The 14,693-nt window shown below is 34.7% G+C and overlaps 1 protein-coding gene across 2 annotated transcripts in view; it reads right to left on the reverse strand.

Annotated features, from left to right (window-relative positions):
- LOC143253648 (RUN and FYVE domain-containing protein 2-like) overlaps nt 1–14,693 on the reverse strand; it is an 80,736-nt gene that overhangs the window by 63,694 nt on the left and 2,349 nt on the right. The window contains exon 2 of one of the 2 annotated variants that reach the window (XM_076507844.1): nt 8,518–8,735. The exons of the other annotated variant lie outside the window; for it this stretch is intronic. The gene's annotated coding sequence lies outside the window, so the exon portion shown is untranslated. The remainder of the gene's footprint in view (nt 1–8,517; nt 8,736–14,693) is intronic. 2 annotated transcript variants of the gene reach the window in all.

Consider the following 14,693-nt stretch of genomic DNA (forward strand, 5'->3'; position numbering starts at 1 on the left):
AATGAGAAGAATCCAAAAATGGATTCAGATGGGAAAGAGAGATGATGAGTCTCTAATCTTTTGTTTTCTTAATGGCAACAAGAAGTCAAAAGTGAAACCCAGCAAAACAGGAAACACTAGCTTCATAGCTTCCTTGAGAAGGTCTCTCACTGCATCAGATACATGACCACTTGATACAGAATCCTTTGGAGGTAGAAAATGAACAGGACACAATAAAAAAGGAAGTGGCAACAAGAACTGAAGAAAGAAACCCTCTAACAAAACCTAATGATTGGTAGTAAAAACTCTTAAATTTCAATAAAACTGATGGAGCTTGGCTGTTGCAAGGCTTGACCCCACTATAAAGACATCTATAATATTACCAATGATGTAGGTGGACACAGAAAAAATGAAGACATGTACATGAATGTTGAAATGTCAATATAAAATGGGACTTGAAAGTAGGAGGATGGGAAACAAGAATAGGATTGGGAGATGTAGGAAGGATGTAATTAATGATTAGCAATAGATGACAGCAAAGTACGTAACCAGCCCACTTCAACACCAGGCTCAAAGGAATTAGGATAGCCTCCAAATATAATGTACTACAAACACAGAACCATCCTTAACTCCCTGAAGGAAGGCAGGAATGATGAACCTCTCACAAGTAGCATGTCTCTCCCCAGCAAATCCCAATAACAAAACAGATATGTAAGAAGAGAAAAAAACAATTAAAAAAACCTCACTAAAGTTAACTCCAGGAAAGGTGCAAATAGGGCAGTTAATGCAAAATTTTAGTAAGTAAAGATGAATCCATGAAAACTGTACCTGACAGAAGCCTCAGGATTGGAACCCCAGAAAAACAGAAGTGTTCCTTCACCAAACTTGATAAACTTTAAGTAAACATTACAAGTCTTTTGTACACAAAAAATCTGATTTTGTTTAATAAAGTATTGTTTACTAAAGATTGGTTTGTGAAAATATAAGGTCTGAATGCAAATTTATTTTTCATGTTATGAATAAAAACTATTCTTTACTTCCAGAATCTCAAATATCATTTGTATAAACTCTAAAATCTTCTAAATACATTTCATATGTTTGAGTAAAATTTTATATCTTATTTTTTCTATCCTAGCTCTGAACAGAAATGGTCAATTTGACCAATCTCATGACTACCTAAAAACAAAACAATCAAAATAAATCTAAATTACCATTTCATTCTTCTTAGAATGACTTAAATCCTAACTTTATATTCATTTGTTCATCCTAAGTAGCTTTAAACTTGTAACAGTATACATCTACTTATACTTAAAGTTTATTGTTATATTGCTCTATGATTGCCCTTTGAACAACTAACTACTATTATTTGTTATTATAAGTTGTAAATCACAGCATACAGCTCACATTACACTACTGAATTACATCACCCATGAGCTACTCTGAGTTTAAGCCACCTGTGCGTGTGCCTCATTAAGAATTTTTCAGATTATATTATTTATTTTACTTAGTCTAATATTAACTAACCTAAAGAGACCCTAAATTTTACATTTCAGTTACTTTTATAATAATTAAAAAATAAACATGGAAAACAAGAAATAAAGTACTTACCCAATCTCCTTTTTGTTTTCCCTATTGACTGTAAATGAAACTTAAGCCTACTTTTTGTTTTGTAACCTAACAAACTAAAAAGATATAAAAAATAAGGTTTGTCTGAGCAATGATAATTTTATAGTGATAATTTATGTTAATTTTTGTACTTCTTGTAGGGTTGGGAATAAAACAGTGAAGAGAGGATGCTTAAAGAAACTATCTCACATTTCCCACACTAAAGGAAATTCAGGATTTTTAGAAATATATTATTCTATATAATTGAGAACTTAAAACTTATATACCATTAAATTACGTACATCTATTTGTCTTTGAGTTTTGTGCAAAGTTCCATGAGGCTTATTTGTGCTACTTATCCCTAATTTAGTTGAGCTACTCTTTAACCAATAAATAGTAGGATTGACCATTTCATTATAACTTTCCTGTGGTTGAAAGCTCAAGCATGTTTGGTGGAATGAGGATTCGAACCTATGACCCTCAGATTGTGAGTCAAGTGCCCTAACCACCTAACCATATGGAAATATGGATTATTAGCTACAATTTTTTGGTATGTTAATCGGTATAACATTAATGAAAATAAGTTTACTTAAATTTTGAAAATAACCTGCTAAAAGACCATGACATGTGCAGTTGGACTCACTCATCATGAACAGGTTAAAAACTCTGGAATACAACAAGCTGTGAGATGAACTTGGTGTGAATGAGTCCAAAACACAAAGTCCAATGTATGGAATCAAAGGTTCCAGGACTGAGTCCCATCCTGATGATTGATTTGAGAAATATCCATAGAATTTTTAAAATGAATAATAGCTATATGATGCATAAGACAAGATGGAAAATTAAAGCACATCCAAAAGGTGGCCAAGAGTTCCACAACATTACATAGAAAGTACAGTCTATAGATGCACAAACCGCTAAGGCCATACAGTCATCCAGAGAAAGCACTAATCTGTAAAAGATGCATTAGTGAAAGATAGAAGTTCAATCAGAAGCAGCATGGGATGTCAACCATGGTGTTGGTACTATTAAGCCACCAATATGGGTCCTCAAGAACTAAAGTTGGCAGGATCACAAGAGAGAACAGATGACTGCAAGAGATTTTTCATTGGTAATCCAACGTCTAATGAAGAAGCTCCATGTGAGCCTAGAGAAATAAGACATACTAAAGATGTGGGAGTCTATAAATGATAGAATCTTTTACACAGAAGTACAGGAGAAGCAAGAGTTAAGATAAGTAAATTTTCCATATCCTGCAAACAAATTGGGAGATTGAGGCTGACTGGAACGACAACTGAAAGAATCCAAAGTATGGTAAATACTGTGTTTGAGTCAAAAACCTCTTTGAAAGCTTCACTAGTAAATCCAGGTTAGACCCCTCTTGGAGGAAAAGTAATATAGCCTGGAAAGAAATATCTTGAGAAAAGGCAAGGGGAAGCTAGACATCCCCATAATAATAAAAATGATTCTAATACTATGGATGTAGTGAGCAAACACTTCCATGATTTTGTTGAACACATATGAAACCAAAATGATGCTGAATGGGGGAACTAATACATCTAATCCTATTGAACAAAATGAGGGTAATAATAGAAAGATGTAACAATCAAGATATGTAGAAAGGTATCCAAGACATCAAACCTAATCATCCATACTCCTAGGAGACAATGATGATTGGACAGGAAAAAACCTATCCATCTTGAAGTGAGAAACACCAGACAGTGGTTCAGACAGAAAACATCAATGACTAGATGCCAGTCTGTGGTATTTTTGAGGACAATTAAAGAAGATAACAAAACTTTGATAAGAAGTAAAGCATCTTTATGGCTCTCATATCCAAAGGGCCTGATATCTTGAAATGCAGAAGGTTTGATGGAGCTAATGAGCATAAAAATATGAAGAGGAGGAAAAGATAAAAAAAAGTGAAGAGAGAGGCCCTGTTTAAGAACCTGCAAAAGGGATCCAAAGATCTGCAAATAGAAATACACATGCACCAATGCAGCCTAAACAAACTGGGTAGAAATGGAGTCATTGTCAAGAAGTGTAATGGCCAACTTGATGTAAGGACAGATAGCAAGAAAATGTGAAATGATAAAGGAGAGAGAAAGGGAGCTGAGGATGGTAGTTGACTCACAGGATTGAGAGGTGAGAAGTGAAGAAGGAAAGGAAAGATTGGTATTTGTTAACCCTGCCCAAGTCTCCAAGGCATTAAAAACAACTCAAAGACATGAAAACATAGAAAAGGAACCAGAGAGAGGTTCATGGAGATAAAAATAAGGAAGACAAATGGCAGAGACAAGAGCATCACATCTCAGTGTCTCAACAACAAGGGAACCAAGTAAGCAGGGACAAGATACAAGATGAAATCCTGCCCAAAGTATTAAAAAGGATCATGGTGCAGGGCCTCAGACATAAATTGAAATGATGATAGAAAATGAGGAAGATGCGTAAAATAGGCAAAGATGGGAAAATTGAACACTAAATAATTTCACTGAAGGGAGGGAGTCAGCTACATAAGTGGCTAGAAGTAACTACAGGAATAAGGAATCCAAGGAAAAATGGTGGAGTCTTGGAGCTGAGAAACAAGAAGTATTTTCTGGTAGGAATGACGTTGGTACAAAAAAGTGCCAAAACAGACATGCATGTCTGGAAAAGGTAGAAAGATAAGAACATAAGATCATTCTCATGGTGAGGTTCAAAAAGAGGAGTACACTCTCCAGATGTAGGAACATGGAGGTGAGGCAAGGAAGGCATCTTGATGAACTATGGCAGTAAATACTTCCACAGACAGTGAGACTGCAGAGGCCACAAACAAAGTGAAGGTAGCAGCCATTATAACTTTGGAATTCATGGTTGTAGCATCTCTCCAGACAGGAAAAAAAAATTGTTTTAGTCATTTAGTGGCAAAATAGCTCTAAATTGAATTTAAAGAAATCGAGGAAAGCTAACACTGTGAAATGATAATGTAAATTTCATGAAATTGATTAATTGTAAACTGAAAAAAACATCTCTGTTAAAGACAGGATAAGAAATATAATTTTATGTTCAAGTGCTTATGAGTATCTACTATGAATGGAGAATATCTTATTACCTTTTTAGAGAAAGGCTATTACCATGTGATTATTATGGCATGCACTAGTGGGAGATAGCTCAAGAATAGTGGCATGTGCAAACATTTAGAGGCAGATGCAAGAGGAATAGCTACTGTATGAAGAGGTAAGTATATATTATTTCAAAACAAGTTTAGTCATCTTCACATGTATGAGATATAAAATTTTCTGTTTCTTGCTCATCTATTAACCTCATTACACAAACAATTGCACATCATATACTATAAACAGCAAATTACAAGGAAATTTTCAAACAAATACAAGAAAAAGTCACACAAAATTATATCAACAATAGTTATTAGATTTATTGTTTTCACAAATAATTTTAATTTTATACTGTCATACATTATACACAATTATACGTACATGTACAAACAAGTTATTTCATGAAAGTGGCAAGCATAAAGTTTATATACCTGTAGCCTTCATTTACAATTATAGAAATATGTAAAATGTAAAAGCACAATAAAATTTACAATGTAATAATCACCACATGAAGATATTTCTATACCAAAAATGTCCACTTTATACTGCATGTCTTTCAATTCTCATTTTCATGTAATATTAACAGAATTATGCAAAAACCTTTTAATTTTACACTGAGATCACTAAACATAATTAAAGTTTCATTTTTTTCTATACATTAACAATAAATTGAATATGATTTTGCAACTGAAAACTACAAAAATTCATATTTTAATGTACCAAAAGTAAAAACTTTTGTCAGAGAGAAATGTGAAGCTCAGTTCATTGACAGTTTGCCACAAAATAGACAAGTCTCTAAGAATTATATTCCTCATCAGTTTTCCTGAGCATCACATTGTGTGTAAAATTTCGTTGATGAGAGAAAATATTAAACCAAACAGTTTGTCCTTTTAATAATCCTGAAGAATTATTTGCTGTACTTAAACTTCCAAATATTGGGAAATGTATTAACACAGTAAAAACTGATTTGAAATATATTTTAATACTAAAAACTTAATTATTGTAAGGACAGCCACAAGGGAGGATATGACCTTCCACTCTATGGGTAATACCTTTAAACAACTGAGAAAAGGAAAATATTAAATCAAAAACCTAATTATTCTTAAAATCAGAAAATGACAAAAATTGAAAGATAAGGTGTCACAGAATTTGGTATAGAGTTGTAAAAAAACCAAAAAACCCTCTAGACTTGGTCCATACACTTTCAGTAATATTGGAATGAGATAGGCAATAGAAACAACATAAAAGTTAAAGTATGAAAGAACTATTGTAGCCAGCATTATAGTGTACCAACAAAGATGCTAAAGTTACATGAGAACTTTCAATTGCTCTTCTAAAATAACTGAGAAACTGAAGGACATATAGCTGCTATCTGTTGAGTAAGAAAAGCAAACATTATTATGAAAAAGAAGGTAAGAAAAAAATCCACTTATTTCAAAAGATGCTAAATATCTAGATCCAATTTCATGAAACAGGCAACCCCTCCTATCAATATCAGCACTTCCCCAGAGGGGATTATGTTCATTAAAATCCCCCAGGATTAAAGAAAGAGATGGTAACTGTTCAATGAGAGCATCAAGGTCTGATTGATCAGAGTTCTCACCAGGTGACAGGTAGAGAGAACAAACAGTGATGGCACAACCCAAGGAAACATGGATGGTTATGGCCTCCAAGGGTGTGTCGAGTGGCAAAGACAGGGTGGGCACATGCTGATCAACCAACAGTGCCACCCTTCATGCACTTGTCCATCACACTGCCTGTCATTTCAGTACAAAGAAAATTGCAGAAAGGTAACTGTATTGGCAGCTTTCAGAAATGTTTCCTGCAAGGAAGCATATACAAGATGGTAGGAAGCAATCAGTGCTTTGATGTCATCCAGAGTAGAACATAACCTCAACAGTTCCATTGTATCAAGGTGGCCATTTTTATTTTGTGTAGGTGAATTGGGTGGAGAACTTTTCTGTTTATGACCACGTCTTTATTCAAGGGAGGTCTGTCAACTTCCATGGATCCTGCCCTGGATTGATTGGGCAAGTCTTTGCTGTTGAAAGAGGATTCCAGTGGCTGCAAATGTGAACAATTGATCATTTTGCAACTTGGGGTGGGAGAAGAACCAAAGGAAGTGGATCTTGGGGTTTGATGGAAATGGATGTTGAAGTTGATTCATCAAAATTTTTAACCATGGAGGTCAAAAAACATTTCATTTGGTTTGAGAATGATTCTTTGTTGGAGGCACAGGGATTCATCTGCACTCTCACTGTAGTAGTGGAACGAGGTGCAGCAGCATATTTCCGAGATGAAGTGATGGACAGCAACTTTTGATCCTCAGGGTAAGTAATGTTATGAATCATCTTCAAATGCTGCACCTCTTTTTCTTCCAATCATTTATGGCAAGAACAAAAGTAAGATGGGTGAGAGCCATTGCAATTGATGCAATGAGGGTCCATTTCACACTCATAGGCATCGTGGTCCTTGCCACCACAATGGGCACATGTCAAGGAACCCCGACATCACGTCTTTAAGTGACTGAACCTCTAACACTGGAAACATCTGAGAGGGTTTGGAATGTATGGCCATACCTTGCAATTAAGATAACCTCCCTTGATGGTGGCAGGTGAATGTGCTGATGTAAATGTTAGAATGAGGACACTGGTTGGCATCATAATTCCATCTCTGTGAGTGGAGATATGCCTCACTGTAGAAACTCCTTGGGTAGAGAAACCAGTGAAAATCTCTGACTTGAGGATGTTCTTCAAATCCCTATCAACAATAACTCCTTGTCATGAATTCAAAGTAGCATGAGGTGTAACCTCAATAGGTATATCCCCAATTGCCTTTGAATGCAAGAGAAGTTCACTGTGTTGAGATGTGGATGTTTCCACCAATATGTCACCAGAGTGAAGCTTCTTTACTGACTATGAAGACCCAGCAAGTCGAACTAGTCCCTTCTGATTGAAAAAGGGAGACATTTGCTCTACAGGTTTGTCTGAAAGAGAATGTAGTATAAGAAAATGAGGTACAGGTTTTACAGATGTTGAAGATTGTTGCTCAGAATCTTCAAGACATTGTCGTTTACCTAAGGACTGTTTTTCACTATTTTATTTAGGTGTTTATTTGTAGGATCCATAATAAAAAAAGAATATTTTGGTACCCACTGACCCCACCCACCATGGAGCCCTACAAGGGAATGCATTACATTGCCAAACAGGGCACTGCAGCAATGCCATGGTTTTATGGGCACTATACCCAAACACAGCATCAGATACAATGTCCACAACGCATGTTGAGAACATCTAATACTGATACTTGGTTGACCCTAGCCCAATTGTCCAGTCAATTGACCTAAGGGGCCACCCCAAGGCCAAAGTGGTGTGTTAGGTTTGGACCCTTCAACCATCAGGATCCTCTCCTCCCCTTCATGGGCCACCATGCATGGCAAACATGTGGGTAGATGTATAGATTCGAGAAAAGGTAAACTGAAAAAACAGAACCTTCTGTGGGAGGTCTCCTCACCACATACAGGAATCCACACGGAGGGGAGATCCAGCAGAAGCAATTATCTAAACTATAAAGCAAGAACACACACATACACGCATGGTGTTTGTGTTTTAGATGTCACATAAATCAAACGTTTTCATGTTTTACTTCGTGTCCAGTCTTAATTTCATTCATTACATAATTCAGTCACTAAAAGATAGAGTATTACTTCATAATAAATATTTTGACTGAAACTCCTATTATAAAGACTTATCCTATTATTCTAAAGTTAATTCAGTTTTACTTGGATATACCACACTATCAACCTACTATAATGTGAAAGATGACATTTGAAACCTACCTTTTGTGTATAATAACTTCAATTTACTAAACAATTTTGAATTTTCTATTTATAACTTGACATCTTAATATGCTGTTCAACATGTTTTGATGGAAGTTCTTGAAAGCCTTTGGAAAGTCAAAATTCTGTTATCTTTGTGTGGTAGCCAAATGTAGAATAACAACTGGACACACTCCAAAACTAATGATCATTCAGTTTTCTTTTACAAAGCTGACTTTCTGGAAAGTAAATTATTTACAACTCTGAGAAATAATTTTATTATTTTTACTTTGTTTTGTGTAATTTTTGGATTACAATACAATTTTGAAAAAATATGATCTGTTAAAAAATTTAAAATTTTCTTAAATCAAAAATGTACTTCCAATAATACTTATTTCTTCTAACACTACAGCTATTGCTTGCCTACCAAGGTTTCTTCCTTTGCATATCTAAGCATTGGACTGATACTTTATTTTGCTTGCTCCAGCCTTTCATTTACCATATAACTGTGCTTGGAAATATCTGTCTCATGACAGTCCCCACCTATTTAAATATGACCTCTTATCTTGGTACTGTACATAATGACCTCCTTCAGATAATATTATCACTTTTGTGAGACTAATCCAGTCTGCAGTCTCTAATGCTGGCTCTTGGTGGGGAGGAAAAGCAGGAGAGTGTGAAAAAGAGGTATTACTGGAAATACATTTTCAATTTAAAAAAATGGTAACTTTCAAAACACACTGGAAGTGGAGGGGGCCAATGATGGTATTATCCATACAAAATGTATCTGCATAAATCATAAATGTGCCAACAGAAGTTTAGCACCCAAGTGGAGAATTGCACTACATCAAGAAAAGGTAAGCTCTTCACCTGGACCCTATATCATACCATTTGAATGGAATTTAATGTGATCCATCACCACCATTGGCCAGGCCCCAGTGCTCTGGGTTAGGATTATAGGGCCATCTCTCCTAAATCTAATGGTGGTAGCTAGAGCATTTGGACTGCAATAGCTATATTTCTGGGTGATTCCTAATCTGTAGCTATAAAGTGATGCATTCTAACCCATGGGAATCAGAAAGAGAAGATAAACAATAGATAAGTTCTAAAACACTGATGTGGGAAGAAGCATAGCTATCCTTAAATAGGCCCTGGAGTTTATCACTATCGAGATATGTACCCCATTTAATCTAACCACCATGCAAGATCAAAAATGTTAATCCTGAATAAGGAAACTGGGTATTCCAGTGGATCACTGTTCCCAATCAATTAGTTTCATAAAATCAGCTAAAGAAAACTTAAGCATGCTTGTCCCAAAGGAATGATGGATACAAGTGATGTCCACAACCTCAAAAATTGAAACATGGGAGAACGAGATGGAAGAGAGAGTCTGTTTCACAGAGTTGAATCAAAGGGTAGTTGAATGAGCCTTACCAATATTGATGTTGAAAAAGGTAATGGATGAATGATATCTTGTGTCAGAGTGAGTAGAAATGTTTCAGATCTTGTAAGAAATCCTGCCTTGGCTGCTTAAGAAAGCAGTATCTTAGTGTGATGTTCTCCCAACTGATGAGATGGTGTCACCAGAAGCCCAACATACATGGAACAGTGCATATTCAGGCCCAGAAAATGGATGTAACAATAAAGATTCATATCATTTGCCAGAAAACATAAGGGAGCCAATGATATGCTAAAGTTCAGAGCCTAAAGTTGCAGCTTTAGATTCTTGTGCAAAAAATTCAGATGGTGGTGGAATAAATAAAAACCCAGAATGAAAAATGACTTCATCATGAGCTTTGGTAGTCAAGCAACAAATTTAGATGAGAAAGACTGATGAACAGATACTAATTTGTTATCTTTTTGGGAACAACAAACAGAAATAAAACCCAGGAAGAACTGAAATGACTCTCTCTACTGCCCCCTTGACCAACAAATTTCATAGAACCATGGAACAAAGTTCCAAAATCCAAGTATCTGCAAATGGAGGAAACACTATAGGTTCTGTAAATAATAGTGGTGAAGATATGAAATGAATGACTAATCCTGATGCAAGAACCTGTAGAACCCATAAATCCATGGTAAAGGTTTTCTACACATCCAGAACTTCTCAGAGCTAAACCACTGCAGACCCCAAAGGCATACAGTAGTCACCACTGCCACTGGTAGTGTTTCAACTGAGTGGAGGAACTTCTTGAATATGGGTAGAATCTATTCACATGGTACAAGGGACTGATGTAAAGTGTCAGGACATCAGGTTAGAACTATGACCCCCTGTTGGAGCCAAAGATAGTCAAGAAGCCAATGATAAAAGGAATGAAGGTAGATAAGTGACATCAACCCTCACACCTAATGATTCTTGAATGCCTATAAAAATCAAAGATTGGAAAAAGGGCCTCATGTATTTCATGGGTGGCAGCAGCAAGTAGATTAATATCCTCCAACAAATTCGTTTCAGTGATAAGATGACAGAGTAAAGAAGGGTGCTGGAGAAAAGTGAATCTAAATTATCTATGGAATGTCCATGGTTGCCCACATGTGCAACTTCAGAGTAAAGAAGGGTGCTGGAGAAAAGTGAATCTAAATTATCTTATGGAATGTCCATGATTGCCCACATGTGCAACTTCAGAGTAAAGAAGGGTGCTGGAGAAAAGTGAATCTAAATTATCTATCGAATGTTCATGATTGCCCACATGTGCAACTTCAGAGTAAAGAAGGGTGCTGGAGAAAAGTGAATCTAAATTATCTTATGGAATGTCCATGATTGCTCACATGTGCAACTTCAGAGCACCCCCCTCCCAGAGATACACCACCACACTGAATGTATATCTGTATTTCACTATAGATAAATTCATGGACACCCTCAACCAAAAGGAACTCTCTCCCCAATTGCCGAGTGACACAAAATATTATAGGTAGGATAAGAGAGATTTGAATTGCCTTCATACCAGAAATAATAATCCAAGAATTCATGCTATATTTTGGCATGCCACATAAACATAAAAAAAATCAAATTTTTTTATTAATGTGTAAACAAATTGGGTGGAGAGCCCTCTGTTTTCAACCATGTCTTTTTTCTTTTTTTGAAATTCAAGTGAGGTCTGTCGACCTCCGTGGATCTTGCCCTGGGTCAAATGTGCAGGTCTTTGTCATTGGAAAAGGATTCCAACAATTAAGAACGTGAACGAATAATCATTTTGTACCTTGGGAGGGGAGAAGCTGATATACCTGAGGAAATGCCTGTAGTTGGAACCAAAGGATGTGGATCTTGGAGTTTGCTGGAATGAATGTTAGGGACAGAGTTGGATGTTGACATTGATTCATGAACTTTTTTGACTATGGGGATCAAAGACTCAAAAAAATCATTCTCAAGACACAGAGAGATCCGTCTGCACTCCCACTGTATTAGTGGAATGAAGTACAGCAGTATACGTTCGAGGTGAAGTTGTGGACAACATATTTTGAGCCTCAGGGTAAGTAATGTTTTGAAATGTCTTGCAACTGATTTGCAAAATGAAAAAAAATTAAGTAAATTAACTCAGCAACATGAAGAATGCTAAAAGTTCCCCTAATAGTCATAATACAAAGAAACCAATTAGTGAATGTTCGCCAAGAAAAGGTGAAAATATCTGAATTAGGTGTCTATATCCAGTGCCAGGATAGAGGGAATGTGAATGTAGGCAAAGAGTGTTACAAAATATATATTTCCAATGGAATTTAACTGGTAAATAAAAGACTGAAGCAAATGAGAAAAATTCTTTCCAATGCTTAGATGGGCAAAGGAAGAAAACATTAGCTGTCAAGTAAAAGCTGTAGTGTGAGAGGATGTTATTTTGTTTTGGAACATAAATTACAAAATTGTTTTTGTACAGTTCACTACTGGTGAGATTTATAAACTACCATATTGAATAATTTTATGGTTTTGCTTGTTATAATGTTTAGTACAAACAACTGAATGAAAACACTGAGTAAAATATACACAGAACCACTTAGTGGCATTAACTGCAATACTGATGGACAATAATAGTATTATTGTTAAAGTTTTTCATGTGACTCATATGTCATTACTTATTATGAGTTCTGTATTAAAAAAATTCATATACTCACAAGCATTAGGTGTGTAAATGGATAGAAACAGGTTTAAAAAAACCTGATAGAGGCCATAAGGAAACCTCTAGTGTATATACAAGGGTTAAGTATAACTACTCATAACATATTATAAAACAATTTTAAAGTAAGACACCAACAACTGGTCAAAAAAATTCATACACTTTACACTATGTTATATAATACCAGGACAGGAGATAGCAACACTTAAGTTATGGGGTTGTACTGTGGTATGCTTGGATCAAATTGATTTACCTTTAAGAGCAATGGTTCAGGTTCATAAAACAACAAGAAATTAAATCAGGATATTAACCCTTCCCATGTGGGTATCATTTTCTGTAGATCTCAGTAGGTGTTATTGATACATATTAAAAATTTAATTTAAAAACTCTACTATTAATTTATGTCTTTGAAATTATCATTATAATGTACATTACAGTTCAAAGTTTTTATTACTTTATTTCAAAAGAAACCTTTAATAAATAATTGAGTTTTGTTCTCACATGGAACACAAACATTCACAAATCTGAACTCAAATGACAGAGACAGCTGTTAACAATATGCATCTACACTGTATGTGTATGTCTAGACACCTACTATGTTTATTGCACTACTTACACATACTTGTTTCAAATTTCTTTGGATCAATTCAGTAAACACAAAACCATATTTAAGACTTGATATGTATAAGCCATGTACTTATTTGGAATATGTTTACAACCAACAGAAAAAAACTCATTATAAATTACAATACCCCAATGATTATTTTGAAATGTACACTCAGTTTTCATTATCAAGAATTTCTCACCTTCAATAGCATTATTTGTTGTTTTGTCCTTAATGGCACTTACAGTTGTTTCTCATCTAAATACATAGTGTTAAATTGTATTTAGGTTTTAGTTTTATATTTTAGTTAATTACATATTATTTATGTTTCAAAATGTACTTTTGAAAAATTTAATAATTTTTTTTTTAATATAACTCAAGCTTCTCCTTGGTTCACAATGGTTAACTTAGTATGCGAGTGCACGAACATTTTGCTGAAGGCTTATGTGTATCTGATGATAATACCATAACATGTCCCTTATAAGTATAAAGTTATAATATAGAAATATCTGCAAAAATCAAATATATTCACCTTATCGCTAGGTTACAAAAATCCCAAAGATAATTATAGTTTTAGTATATTTATGCTGTACTAGAACAAACTGTGAAAATTACAACTTAAAACAAAATACAAAACTTTTCACAAATAAAATAAAGTATTTTCTTATAATATAATCATACAGTTTACAGAGTGGAGATTAAAGGTATATATTTTGAGTGTTGCCTTATCATGGCATTGCTTTTTGTGGCAGTCTCACCATATACACAGGTGTTGCTTTACCACAGACACTGCTTTGTTATTAGTGTTTATTTTACTTTCATATGGTTCGAGATGCATGATAATTCCTGATGATGGTGACATAAAAACTAACAGTGGTATAGTGATATGAAAACTCATGGACTACTGTGTCATTCTTATAATTTAAACTAAAATTCAGGTCACTATGAAAAACTCCCACATGTACATTTAGGTAGATTTATTATTAATCATTTTTAGTACACTAAAACATCCCACACTTTTATTGTCTTTGTTATAATTACAGTACAAACAAGTAACAGTGCTTCATTGTATAACAGCCAGAAAATAAATGTATGTGACAAAGAGGCACTGAATAGTTTTATTAGCAAAACTCTATTTTTTATTTCATTTCCAAGGAATAACAAGGAGCTATTTAGCTCAACTAGGTTATCATACTATCTACTACTGCCCTACTGCAAACTACATTCAATGTAGGTCTTTAAAATACTAACCTCGTCTTCTCTTCATCTCTTTCAACATATTAGCAAACTATTTGTTGAAAACTCTAGTTCAAAAGTAGCAATGCCTTAACTGAAGTCATGTTATTTTTTCATACCCTCAACTTGTTTCCTCTATTTTTACCTTTTTATTTTATTATTATTACAAATTTCTAACTTTTTAAAAACCTCAATCATGTCTTTCCCTCCATCTACCAAGTCCTTCTCCACTCCAACACAAACTTGGATAA

This window comes from Tachypleus tridentatus, chromosome 6 (assembly GCF_004210375.1).
Source record: "Tachypleus tridentatus isolate NWPU-2018 chromosome 6, ASM421037v1, whole genome shotgun sequence".
Classification (NCBI taxonomy): Eukaryota; Metazoa; Arthropoda; class Merostomata; order Xiphosura; family Limulidae; genus Tachypleus; species Tachypleus tridentatus.